The sequence below is a fragment of the Patagioenas fasciata genome, chromosome 8 (genome assembly GCF_037038585.1).
Source record: "Patagioenas fasciata isolate bPatFas1 chromosome 8, bPatFas1.hap1, whole genome shotgun sequence".
Taxonomy (NCBI): Eukaryota; Metazoa; Chordata; class Aves; order Columbiformes; family Columbidae; genus Patagioenas; species Patagioenas fasciata.
This window is the reverse complement of record NC_092527.1, coordinates 41,291,623-41,305,000: the sequence shown is the minus strand read 5'-3', so window position 1 is coordinate 41,305,000 and position 13,378 is coordinate 41,291,623. Positions and strand designations below refer to the sequence as shown.

The 13,378-nt window shown below is 43.5% G+C and overlaps 1 long non-coding RNA gene across 1 annotated transcript in view; it reads right to left on the bottom strand.

The window, feature by feature from the left end:
• The window catches only part of LOC139828515 (uncharacterized), a 5,665-nt gene extending 5,397 nt beyond the window's left edge, over window positions 1–268 (bottom strand). The window contains exon 1 of the long non-coding RNA XR_011740197.1: window positions 195–268. This is a non-coding gene — a long non-coding RNA (uncharacterized lncRNA). The remainder of the gene's footprint in view (window positions 1–194) is intronic.
• Between the last annotated feature and the right edge of the window lie 13,110 nt (window positions 269–13,378).

The following is a 13,378-nucleotide window of genomic DNA, read 5'->3' as shown; positions in this document are numbered from 1 at the left end:
AAAATGAGGATTTTTAAATTATTTTTCTTTTTATAGCCGAAAGAGTAACACTGAACACGTTCACTTAATACCCGGAGCTGGAAACATGACAATTAGTACATCTGACGTTTACAATGCAGATGTTTATGGTGTGAATAATGGATGGAAAGAGAGTGAAAATGCAGTTATTTGGGTGAAATATAGTGCAGTTTTACCCAGAAAACACACCAACTTTGCTCGAGCAAAGTATGAAAGGGGCTGTTCTTAGTGCGCACAATTTGGGTCCTACAGCACTTCTCTGAAAGTGTGCGAAATAATAAATTACAGAGAAAAATATGTTTAATCTAATAAGGTGGTGTTGCAAGAATTGTAAAAGCAAGCTGGGGGGGGAGGCAGCCTGAAGGGGAAACAACATGAATTTCCAGCAGCAGGGTTGCGTAATGATTCTATATTTTTAAAATGTGCCTGTACTCCATTCATACTGTTTAAGTGCTTAAATAAGGACAATAAATGTAAATAATTTACTGCTTTGCAAACAGAAAATTGGGCAGAAAAGTATTTTTGAATAGCAACTTGGCTTTCTATACCCAGTGATTTGGTACCCTGTAAAATGCATTTGACACTGCTGTTCATTAAGGCAGTGCTATTGAGCCTTCTTCACATTCATTAGTGATTAATTCAGACAGATATTTAACTTAATAAGGTAAGCAAATAAACAAAAAATCACTTTCTGTGCCTTAAGGTTTTTTGGACCTCTAATTGGTTTTGTGCACTAATTATCAAGATTAACACCTTACACTTTTCTCAGTCCTTACACTTGGAAATTCCCACAGGGAACAAAGCAACCAACCTTGGGGGATTCCTGGAAGTGCAAGAGGTTAAGAGTTTGCCTTTTAAAAGCAAGATAAGCAGCAAAAAAAGGAAAGCCCAGTTCCAGGTAAATGTAGATGATAACAGGGTGGGGAGGCAGGAGCTCGCACAGATATATATATGTGTGTGTATATATGTATATCTAAGCAGCAAGGCTAACTACTTTTCACGTCTATGTAGAGGAAAGGTATTCATGGGGGTAATTTATGTCGCAGTGTTTCTGAACAAACCCCTGGCAGCTCCCAGCTTTCTCGCACGGCTTGCAAAATGTTACATTGAGCTCGAACTAAAGGCTGGTGTACTGCGGCGTTTCCTCTGCTTCGCACCGAGACTGAAAAGTTTCTTTTTAACTCCGCAGAAGCAGGAGACTTCACATCGGTGCCAAGGCGCTGTGATTTCCTTTGGCGTTTGTGGCGGTGACATTGTTCCAGGCGTTGCCTGAAATTACAGCCGAGCCTGGCTGTGTCCTCCCCTTACCTTAGGCTCAGCTTAAGCGAACCCTGCTCCAGCCAGGAGGGGTTTGGGGGAAGGATGCTGGGGTGCAAACATCCCTCTGCATCCCTCTGCATCCCCAGGAGCTGGAGCATCCTCTCAAAGTGCCCAGCTCTCCCCGCCGCGTGCAAATGTCAAAGTTTGTCGTTAGTATGGCTTGACATCCCCTCAGAAAGTGCCAAATAAAGTGCTGATTCAGTGTCTCTCCGGGAAAATGTCTCCTGGCTCCTACATGCTGAGCTCAAACACCCCTCGCTTTGCTCCTGACGGGTACAGGCGGCGCTGGGTGTGCGCCTGGGAAAACCTTGGAGAAAGGGCCGCAATTTAAAGTTCGCCTTCAACCCCAGGCCCGAGGTTCATTAGAACTCATTTTAGCCGAGCCGCCGGTACAAGTCTCCGCTAATGACAGTTTGTCACAACCGAACGCAGTATTTACTATGCGGTATCCTGAAATAACCGGCAGCCTTGAGAGAGCTAATTGCCACTTTTCCTGCCGGGGAAGGCTCGCACATCCACCGAGCTTCTGCTTCAACCCCGTGGCACTTGCCAGGAGTTTTTTGTCGCATTTGGGGATTTTTTTTTTTTAAACTCCTTTTCCTTTAATTCTTTTCTTTCTTTAATGGGTGACTGGATAAATTCAGTGGTGGATTTTTGTGACACTAAAGCAGCAGATAAGTCTATGATGCACTCTAGCTATGTGGTTTAAAAATCCCTTACCATATGTTTTCTCACTGGAATGCCTCGTCTTGCAAAATTACAGGAACCGAAGCTTAAAAACACAATTAGGTAGTTTAAAATGAAATATTAAAGAAATACCACATATTTTCTGATATGCTTGCAATGTTTTTCCTTGCTTTTTCCCCTTCTTTCTTTTTTTTTGCTTTCTTTTGTATTGGTCTTTGAGTTGTTCAAGGAGCCCAACTGTATTTGATTGTTGTACTAATCATGCTCCACATTTTTCTGATTAGGTTATATAGGCTGTGGTTAAATTATAAATGAAAGAATGAACTACCGGAGTACTTGTCATAACAGCATCTTTTATGTTGTTACAGAAGATGAGGGGGGAAAGAATCAAAAAAGGCTTTATATGACGAAGACTCTCCCTGCCTATTTTGTGCTCCTTATAGTATCTGTATAGACAAGTAATGCAATTTGTAGAAATGTTTTTCTCAGGTATTCCGAGAAGTACAGCACAATATCTGCCCACTGAGAAAAATGTGAGAAAACTGAATACATAATACATAAAGATGCATATTGTAGTAGAAACTCTGTTGTGCACACAAACACACGCTCTCCAACTCCACTTTATTCCATTACTGGGCTAGAAAGCAACTCGAACTGGTTTTTTCCTTATGCCACGCGTGAAAATAATATTTCAAAATGTGAAATGACGCCTTACATTGTTATCTCCTGCACTACTGCATGCACAGCACAAACACAGCTGAATGTGCGTCTCATGATATATTTTTGTTTCCATGATGTTATTTTAAATCGTTGACTGTAAACCCGATTTTAGGGAGGGCTACAATTGTAATGATTAAACTACTTGACTGAAGGCTCACCTTCTATCTATGTTGAAGGCACTGGTGGTTTCAGCGTATATTTGATATTCCTGAAATGAAATGTATAGTTTAAGCGTGGCAGCATTTTAAGCTAGTTACTGCAGTATTTAAAATAATAGATAGTAGGAGAATGGGGGTTTGGTGTTTAATATCATCCTTTTCTTAAATGCATCGTTATGTTTTCCCAAAGTTCAGCCAGCCCAAGCTGGGAGGTGCAGAGGGCAGTCAGCAGGTGAACACCTTGCACTAACTCATGCGTTCAGCAATTTCCCAACGATTCTAAAGCAAAGCTCCTCCTCACTTGTTCACCGGCTTTAAATACAAAGCCAACGCCGTGCCCTGCGCACGGATTGCTGCGTGTACTTTATTGCGGGAGATAAACGGATCCTTGAACGCGCGAAGGGATTTTTGATGAAAAGTCTGATGCAAGGGGATGGTTTTAATTGACGGGTACCCAGCGTGGGGCGGCGCGGGGGCCACCAACACATGTTTTCTCTGTCAGACATGCCTGTGAGCGCTGCTTTTTGCACCCCTGCAACCAGCCTTAAGGGTTCTGTTTTTTTGGGGGCTTTATTGGATGAACTGTCAATGCTTTCCAGGATAACAAATCTCGTTTTATAGCACTTGGTGGAGTTTGGTTAGGGGCTACCTCTGAGCAACATGAACTTGGCCTTGCTGTGTGTCTTACACTAATACCTTCCCTCCTGTAAGGAATCAGGGTACTTGAGAAACAGCCTCCAGCCATACAGCTGATTATTTCACCAAATTTGCATCTTTTCAACAGTAATGGGGACAGCTTTCGCAATGCTCCCAGGCTCTAAATAGACGTTTAAGTGGCTGTTTCTAGTCGCTTCTCTCCCTCTCCCCCTTGGGCGCTCGCCATGCACCCAGCCCCTGGGCTGGACCCCCCGGGGCCCCTGCCTGAGTGCCATTGATGCTCAGCCTTTCCTGGGGACAACGGGGTGTCCTCATGGGGACACCAGCACCCGGGGGTGTCCCTTGGCAGAGCTGGGCTGGTTTACGGGTGCAGAGGAGGCAGCAGTGTTGTGTTTTTGGCCTCCACGTGTGCTCTGCCGCTCTCCTCGGCCTCCTTACTCCAGTATCCTTACAGATGTTCCCCACGTTCCTTCATCTGTGGGTCAGCAATGCTGGCGGTGGCCAAGCCATTTAGGGACTTTGTTTCTGAAATTTTACATTCCACGGAAATGTTTGCACAGGCAGGAGCCAACACGAGGCAGCAAAGCCTTTGTCACAGAGGCCGGCGGGGATGTTGGGGGTGACACAGATGGGGACTTCTTGTCACCGTCATGTCGTGGGCACATTTTCCGCTAAATGATAAACCAAGTATGGCTGAGTAACAACGATTCAACTGAAGATTCCTCGTATTTATTTCCAATTCTGCTATTTCACTGGAAATCTGGACCTTATTTTGCCTTTCTTTGATATGGGTGCCTACACCCGACTTCTTACGGATCCTTCTCTCCTACGAGGGGGAACAACTTGTTCAGCTGATGTTTGCGAAGAGCGTTGAGTTGCCATGGGCTGTGCAAGGACACTGCTGCAAATCCATGCTGCATCTTGCCCACAGCTGCCCTATTCTTTACAGCAGCCTTTATATTTTGCATGGATAAAGAGAGCAGGATTGGGGTGAAATCGTGATGAGAAACCTCATATTCTGTTTTTCTACAAGCTCTAAATATCACTGCTGTCTACCACAGGCTTGCAGCACCTCTTCCCTTTCCCCACATTTTGTAAGTGCCAACCCGATAAATCTTAAAACCTAGCCCCAAAACTCCAGTAAAATATCAATACTGGTCTCTCTAAAAATCCACAGAAGGAAACTTAGGGATTAGAGTAGAGCCTTATTCTTAATTTATCTGTCGTGCATAAGTGTTTCAGCACATGACGCTTCTCTGGAAGGATCACCCACAAGTTGGAGTTTTTTCCTTCGTCTGGGTGCCTTGGGGTGAGTTAAAAGGCAGAGGAAACTTGCAGAACCTTGTATCTAGTTGAGCACTCATTATAAAATGGATTATGGGTACAGTAAACCATAAAGACTGTTTTAGAGCCATTAAGGTTCAGCTTGTCACTGCTGACACGGACGCACTCTTACACCATATATTCCTGACATGTCAGGAGGTGCTTAGGGATGCTTTCATACATGGTTTATTGAAATGACAGGCTATAGCTTCTTTGGCTGCTGTATATACGCGTGGCTATATGCTGGAAATTCAAATGAAACTCCTCTTGAAAAAAACTAAAAATCCTTAAACATATGTAATGAATGCCATCTTAAGTGATAAAGTTGTCATCTACATTTTATTTTTAATGCACTTTGTAATAGAATAATGAAATCACGTTTATCCCTGGAATAAAATGAGATTTAAACTGAAGTGAATTCTGCAGTTGAAAAAATGTGAGTTCACAAACAATGCGATTTCGAATTAGAATGGAAAAAGTACCAAACCCTCAGATATCCCTTCTGAAAACGTCTTTCCATCTGTATGCAGATCAATTGTTTCTCCCAGGCTGAGCCTTTGACTTGTTAGGGCTTTTCGTCTTTCAGATCCAAGAAAAACTTTACATACAATTATGGTGCCTTGAAAATAAATTTTTTAAGTGGAAATACCAAGAGAGCCGTAGCTGCAGAGTCGGATCTCACAGACCCTGCAGATCTGAACTTCACATTCATTAAATGTTTGGAACGCAGGAGGAATGCAGGATTTGGTCCTTCACATCCTTCTTCGAAGCAGTTGCTCCACAAAAATGAATTTGAACTTTTGGTATGTGTGGAACTGGTGGTAAATCCCACAATTTGGTCGCAGGTCTGAGTTGAAACGTGGGTTCTATCTCTCCAGCAGGAACTGGAGCGGCCGTGGGCACACCGGGGGCTCTTCCAGTGTCCTCAATGGGTGAGACGCGCAGAGAATAATTTATAGGCTAAAAAAGGATGCATTTCAGCTGTATTTGCCAAGTTGTGATTCCTTCAATGCACTGGAGCTTTCTAAAACCTACTCATTTTTTAAAAACCTCATGTTGAAATATCACTTTGCAGCACTCGTGGGCTTGGCCAACGTGGAGGATGGACGGACAGAGCCCCTCGCGGTCTCTGCATGAAACCACCATTATTGGTAACAGCAAGAACACCGAGTTTGGGTCAGAAACCCGTTGCAGGCAGACAAACAAGCTGCCACAGCAGCATCACATCAGCCGAGTGCATTTAAGGCTCAGAGCAGCCTGAGCCTAACTCACAAATAACTCCTGGAACTTAAAAAATCAAATTGTAGCGCAACCGTGCAGGCCTCTGGTGGGGAGAATCTCAGTGTAAAACTTGGAATCACACATTTTTTGCATTGATAAGGTGCAGGATTCACTGCTGGCCCAATGGAGAGTCCCAAAAACTCATCCTTGCCTGGACACCCCCATGGGCTGCGGCACAGGGAGCCGGAGGCTTCTCCCCAGTAGCATCACTCCTATGTTTGTTGTATAGATAAGATCTCATTGCTCTTGCATTGCTACCCCAAAATTGGCTTTAAACGTCAGCAAAAATGCTAAAAACAGTAAGGGAAAGGAAGAGAGCCTGGGAAACGGCAGCAAAATGTACCTGTGCTGGAGGAAACCGGGGCCGGCACAGGCAGAAAGGCAGGAACGGCGGCTGTGGCACCGGTGAGATCACAACGTGTAAATCCCCCACCAGCCTTAAAAATTATGAGTGAATGCTGAGGCGTTCTGGAAAAGGTTCAAACAGCAATTTGAACTGGGCTGGAAAGCTGGAAGGGCCAGTAAAGCAGCAATGGGCTGGGTGATGGCTCTGCCAGGGCGGGCTGTGCAAGGGTGGGATGGGGGACGTGGGGCAGCATTTTGTATGCATGGCTATTTCTGTACCATTTCAGGACTGGTGACACAGCCACAGTATCTCTGAGTGAAGAGGTTTCCAAAGAATTCAGATCATCTCCTAACTCCTTCCATTAAAATAAATGAGTATTTAGGGGGTGGAGCAATGGGAGCACAGGTGAAGGTTCTGAGCAGGCTGGAGGCAGATGGGGAACACCTGTGTGAGCAGCTGGACCCTCCTCCTCCCTTGTAGCCAAATTTCCCACCAAGAGGTCCTATTACTTCCTTAGGTCACACATCCCTCCAAGCAGGACTTGCCGTGGGCCAGAGGCTGCAGGAGGGAGGAGAAGAACGTGAAGTTCGTTGTCAAAGTCATCACCTCCACACCATGAATGGAATGGTGAGGGTGCACACTGACCATTAGCCAGCTGGAATTAGTATGATCAGCATTGTAATTATTGGTAAGAGTTTGACAGATTTTCTTGCACACGTGAATATCAATCATTTTTTATACCTCCAACATTACGCAGTGGTTATTGCTTTTGTGTGTATGCTTGTGATGCTGCACGTCAGCTCTGTTTGTCTGCAAAACATCCCAGCTACAAGATTTTGCAAACACGTATATTTGCAATAACTTGCCTGAAATACAGAGATGTATAACAGAAAAAAAATGCAGAATACTGCACAGCCCCGCATGGCCAGGGGGTTAAACATTCTACTAATGAACTTTCTCACTATTGCATGTTTTAGCTCACTTATAAAAAGTAGCTCTCACTCTTCCTCTCAGGTTCGTCTCTGGTGTTATTTATGTGACGCTGACTTTTCAGAACGGCAGTGGCAAACAGGAGAGCACAGCTTAAGCTCTGGGAATTCCTGGTTATTGATAACGCTAATTGATTTCAGCACAGAACATTGAGTTTTAGAGGCCCTTGAACATGTACGCATCGGAAGATTTATTTTTTGAACCTTTGTTTTTAAGCAGAGCTGATGTTTGCCTTGTGTTGTGTCAGCTCCGGTTTAGGATGGAGAAACGCTGATGTTTCGTGTGGGTGTGAAGCTTGTTGTGAGCGACCACATCCAGCCCAGCGGGGACAGGACAGGAATTACAGGAATTGTGAGACCTTTCACACGTACTGAAGGAAAAGACTAAAAATTCTGGCACGGTGGCCACTGCTGGGAGGTGTCACTTCATTCATGTACAGGCATCGGAGAGTATGAACCGCTCAGCGGGAAAATCTGCCACTACCCGTCTCGTATTTACTTTAGAAATTGCTTCACGTTAATTAAATATGTTACCTTTTAAAAAATCTGCCCTCGCCGCATTGAAATGCTTCAGTGTTTGTGATGAGCTCCAAATGAATGGGGGAGAAATGTTTGTGTTCAACGCTTTTATTTGTTTTTTGGCAAAATTCCTTGAATAAATTAATAGATTGTATCATTAGGCAGGAGTAGCTATGTGTTAGGATACCCCACAGATAATTGAAGTAAATAGCTAATAAGATAAGCGCACAATGCTCCGTGTCTGCACACATGCAGATATTCTATTTGAACTTAAAATACAATTACTTATCAAATGTCTCCATCAGGGCTTCGCTCTGTGCAAGAGCCTGTTGGTAACACAGAGGGAAATCATTGCAGCCGCACAAGGCGACTCCAAACCGCTTGCTATATTTTGACTTGTACTTTTGACTTTTTCTCTCTCTGCTAACCCCATTATTTCTGTCCCTACTCAGAGCTCTGACCTGTGCTACATGGAAAGTTTAGAGATGAAGTCATTTCTGGTTTGAGTTACTGGAGAGACTTTAATTCATCCAGCTGTGCCTGCTCAACAACAATTCCAGCATTCAGCAGTGACAACACGCCATCAGCAAGAGAAATCAAACAGAAAAGGCAGGCGGTGTTGAAAGGAACACTTAAAAACTGCTCTCATTTGTAGAATTTAACATCATCAAAACACTAAATGTAAATATGAGCAGAAGGAAAATGCTAAATTCATTAGTCAAGATGTTGCACTGAAAAAACCCCTTTTTTTTTCTCTCTTTTTTTGACAGAACATTAATGAAAATCCCAAAGGAAATATCATTGAACATAAAGGTACATCTTAAGGAAAAAGAAATTGCTGGATACTTTGCTCAAAAGGACCTTGCATTATAAAATACATGACGTGTTTCCCTTGTTGAATATGTGTTTAAACTCATGTTTTACTAGTAAGAGGGGGGAAAAATCCTGCAGTTCCTGGTGGGAAGTACCAGCCAGGAGCTCAGCTTTGCAGGGAACGGCTCAGTCTCAGTTAGAATGCACTCAGAGAGCGTTTCAGCATTTCTGAGAGCACTCATTCCCTTCAAAACAGTTCTTTAAACTGGGGTATAATTAAAAAATGTTCAGTTACACATTATTGAATTGCCATTCCAAAAGAAATGAGGGAGTAAAAGATCTTTTGAGCGAAACAGAGACAAAATATAGATCTGCTAGCTGGTATTCAAGAGTGTAAAAATAATTTCTCCTGGACGTGGTTTTTTCCCCTTTCAATCGATAAAATGTAAGAGAGAGAGAGGCGGGATTTTTCATCTCCTCCCCTCATTGCCTTGGGTGAGGTTGCGACTCTTTTGGTGAAGGTGATGATGGTGGTGCTGGTCCAGACTGACCCTTCCCAGGTGTGGGAGGGTTCAGCTGCCGTGAGACCATGTTATTGTAGGAAACAAACCCCGAACCCCCAGCCTGGTGATAATTTCAAATATCGGTACTGTGACTGTAACTTTGTCACTGTGGGAATGTTGGGAGATGCCAATGAGCATCCTTGGACCTGTTTCCATTTGGGGTGCTTTGGTGTGGAGGTCTATCACCTGGGGTACACCTGCCAATTAGGGAGAGGCAGAGCTGGCTCTCTATTAGCTAATCAGAATATTTAAATACCAGTAATGCTTTGGCCTGTGAGCACTAAGAGGAAAAAGAAGTGGGTACCCTTGACTCCCGTCATAAGGTCTGTGGGGTTTCAGTGGGTTCTTTGTAAATCTTGATCTGGCAAGGTCAGTGGAATTTTATTTTAATGACCCAATGAATTGATTTGATTGCTTCTCCCATCTGACAATGGCATCTGGAATTAAACTGCAAGGCTGGAGCATCGTAGCACATCGCGACGCCCTCAGACACCGCAGTGGCTTTACCCCAGCGTTTCTAAACCAGCAGCAAACAGAATCCGGAGAAGGGAGGTCCCAGGGCTTGTTCAGATGTTTCTGTGCTGCTAATGTTGCATCTTGCAGCTTCCATTGACACATCTTTTCCAGAACGGGGATGCCCTCTAATGTGTTAAATAGACACGTGCTTTTAAACGTCTCTGTTTTCACTTTAGATTTGGCATAAATAAATTTCATTTGTTTAACTGCCTTTTAAGTATAGAAAGAAAATTCTGGTAGTCGGACAGGCAAGAAAAATAGCGATTGAGCATGCAAATCACTTCTTTTCCCTTTAAACAATACATACTCTGCTGCCTGCATTTCCCCAAAGATCCCACTGCAGCTACACATGGTTGAAGTCTGTTTTACCCTTATATAAGGCAATGTGACAAATGATTTAGGGGGAAGTAATCTCTAATCAGCATAACTTTATACGGCACGGCGCAGAATTATTGTCAATTTAATTCCGTCTCCTCGACACAAAACTCTGAAGTGTTTCTTCCAGTTGAAGTTTTGTAGCTGAATAATAAATAAAAGAGGGTGCAGTACAAGTACTGCATAATGTAATTGTACCCTCTTTGTTCTTGTCAATCAGCTTTAACACGAGTTAAGTCGTCGTGGATGTCACCGTGATCATATTCATAGGAGATGGCTCCAAGTTCGGTACCGCCGTCTTCTGCGAGAAAGTTCCTTTAATAAAGAGGCGTGGGTGAAGGTTTCAGGTGCTTTATAAAACTTTGACTTCCTTCCTAGTGCAAGGCAAGAAAAGCACAATAATGCATGCATGAATTGCCAATAAATCAAAGGCCTGCCTTTTTTTAATTCCTATTTTGACATGTACATACATAGCATTTTTAAGAGATAGCTCCAAGGTAGCTTTTCAGTCCTTGATCAGATCATGAATTTAATTAATTCAGTGTAGACATGTCATAGATTTAAACCCTTTAGAATTACATTTTTAATACAGATCTAACATTTAATGTCCTTTTTCATTTTTCTTTTTCTGCAAAGTAAAAAAAAATCCTTTAATATTCCGGTAGCAATTTTTTCCCCTTATTATGAGGCTGTGGCTCCTTCCTAATTATGTGGCTGCAAATTATTTACTGTAGTTTTAAATTAAGGAAGGAGACAAGTAATCCAGTGTAAAAAACACTGTTCCAACTTCAAGAAGAAATGAGTGTATGTGTTTAATTTCTCTTTAGGCATACAGCTGTACAGTCACTGTATAATGGAAGGTTTGAGACAAAATGGTCCCCCACCACCTTACCTCCGTGTAATGCAATTTAGCTTCATTAAATTACTGGAGGGCCAGTTACTTAAGCAGAATATTGATTTTCAGTCTGGGCCATGTTTAACATAATTCTGCGTAGGCAACAGCTAATTCTGCATTTGAATCTTGCACCCTAATGGAATTACCCGGTGCGGCTGACCATGGGCTGGGCTGGGGCTGCCGTTAACCCTTCCTCCTCCTCCTCCTTGGTGCCTCAAACGCGCCGACAAATTTCTTGTTTCTTCGGCGGAGCTGCTGTCTTTCATCTGGGGATGTGTAGCCCCAAGCTAGGTTTTCGTACTATAAAGTATCCGTGGGGCTATATTTTTCTTCAGCAACCTGTATCTCGGTCTATATAGCAACGGAACTGCACACAGACGACACGCAATAAGGGATTTCCTCCAGTTCCCAACCCCAAATACCATTTTCTAAACCTAACAATTAAAGGATGGATTCTTTTTTCAATTAAAACCTAGCAAAACAAACCAAATATTCTTCTAGAAAGTATGTCCTTTACATTGCAGGTTTGATAGCTGGTCATTATTTTTATTTATTATTCTGTTTAATGATGAGATACAGTTTACAAGCCATTGAATAATAATAATTTAAAACGGTTCCCTGTGAGTTATAGTTTGTTGGTGTCTGAGAATTTAAATAGTGTGTGGGGAGAAATAGTGGTTATCGCCTCCATCAACGGGGGGCACGGCAGACGGGGCGCGACGCTGCCTCAGTGGGGCTGGGACTTCAAGTGATGGGCTGTGAGATGGGCACTCACAGCTCTCAACTTCAAAAATTACTTACTCACTGGAATCCCCTAAATTAACTAAAAATATAACTGAAAATATAAACTAGGGCTTTAGCTGGTGGTGGGTTTAATTTTTTTTTTTAATTTAGCAGCTGATCTGTTGGTTCTTAATATCTGAGGAATGAAACATTTTGCTCCTCCTCAGGTACCAAACGCTGTCCCTGATTATTTGGGAAATTTTGTGCAAAGTTGGGTTCATAAGAACACTTTTTCTTTTTTCCAGAAATACTGCTGCAAGGCAGAGAATTGCTTGAGGGCAGCTTAAAATGTTAGCGAAGAAGAGCCTCACTTTTAAATGAACTTAACGTGGCCACTCTTTTGCATGCAGCTCGTGCTCCACTCAGCTCCCCAAGAAGAAATTGATTTGCAAAGTTCTTGCTATGGCATTGATGCTGCAAGGAGTTGAGTTTGTGCTTAATTTGAGAGCTGTACCCCATCTCATTGACTTCAGTGAATTCCCTCATCAGTGGCCGGTGTTTTAATTGGTTTGGATCATGGCCCGTACACCCCTACATCTGCCACAGAGAGCAGAGGGGTTGGGGTTTTGCTCACCATGGCCGTGTTTAGATGTGGATGAGATGATGATGTTTGATGTGCAGATTTGGGAAGGAGCAAGGCAGGAGAAAACAATCTTGGCTGTGACTTCTGACCCTTTATTTGGGTTGAAAGTGCTCAATCGCTTGGGCAGGTTGATCAGCACCGGTTCCTAGGGGTGTGCCATGTATTGTGAGCACCAAAGCTGAATTTTGCTGTGGCTGAGAGCGTGTTGAGGAGGAGGAATTTCGGCAGCTTCCTTAAAATGGATGAAGTGAGCAGGTTTCATGTCTTTTTTGAGCTTTAAACTAGAGTGGACGGACAGAATCAACATCACCAAGCATCATTGGGGCTGCTGGTTTTGATGGACATGCCCAAACAAAGCGTGTAAACGAGAACTGGGCATGCAAGGAAGCTGGTGGTGGGTGCTGTGGGCTCTGACAGGTCCCAGGGATGGGGACAAGCAGGTAAGGCTCGGATTTCACTCCATTCCCCACCGTAACTGGTGCACCCAGAGCCCGTGGTCCTTGGGGACCCCCGGCGGCCTCATCCCGGAGCTGGTCATGGTTTCCTGTTTTGGGTGGCGATCTGGGGTTTTGCAGAGCCTGCTGCCATCATCAGAATGCAAATTACAGCTGGCCAGGGTGATGTTGCTCATGTTAATTCCTTGGGACTCTGCCTCCAACGTGCTCTTTCTGTTTTCCCTCGCAAGTCCAACGGTGTAAGTAGCTGCTATTGGAACTGCCTCACTGTGGGGGAAAATATGCAATATGCAAAACCAATTTGTCATAGGGAGTCAATAATTGGCATCAAGTGCATTACTTAGCACCTGTCACGGACTTGACATGTCACCTGATGG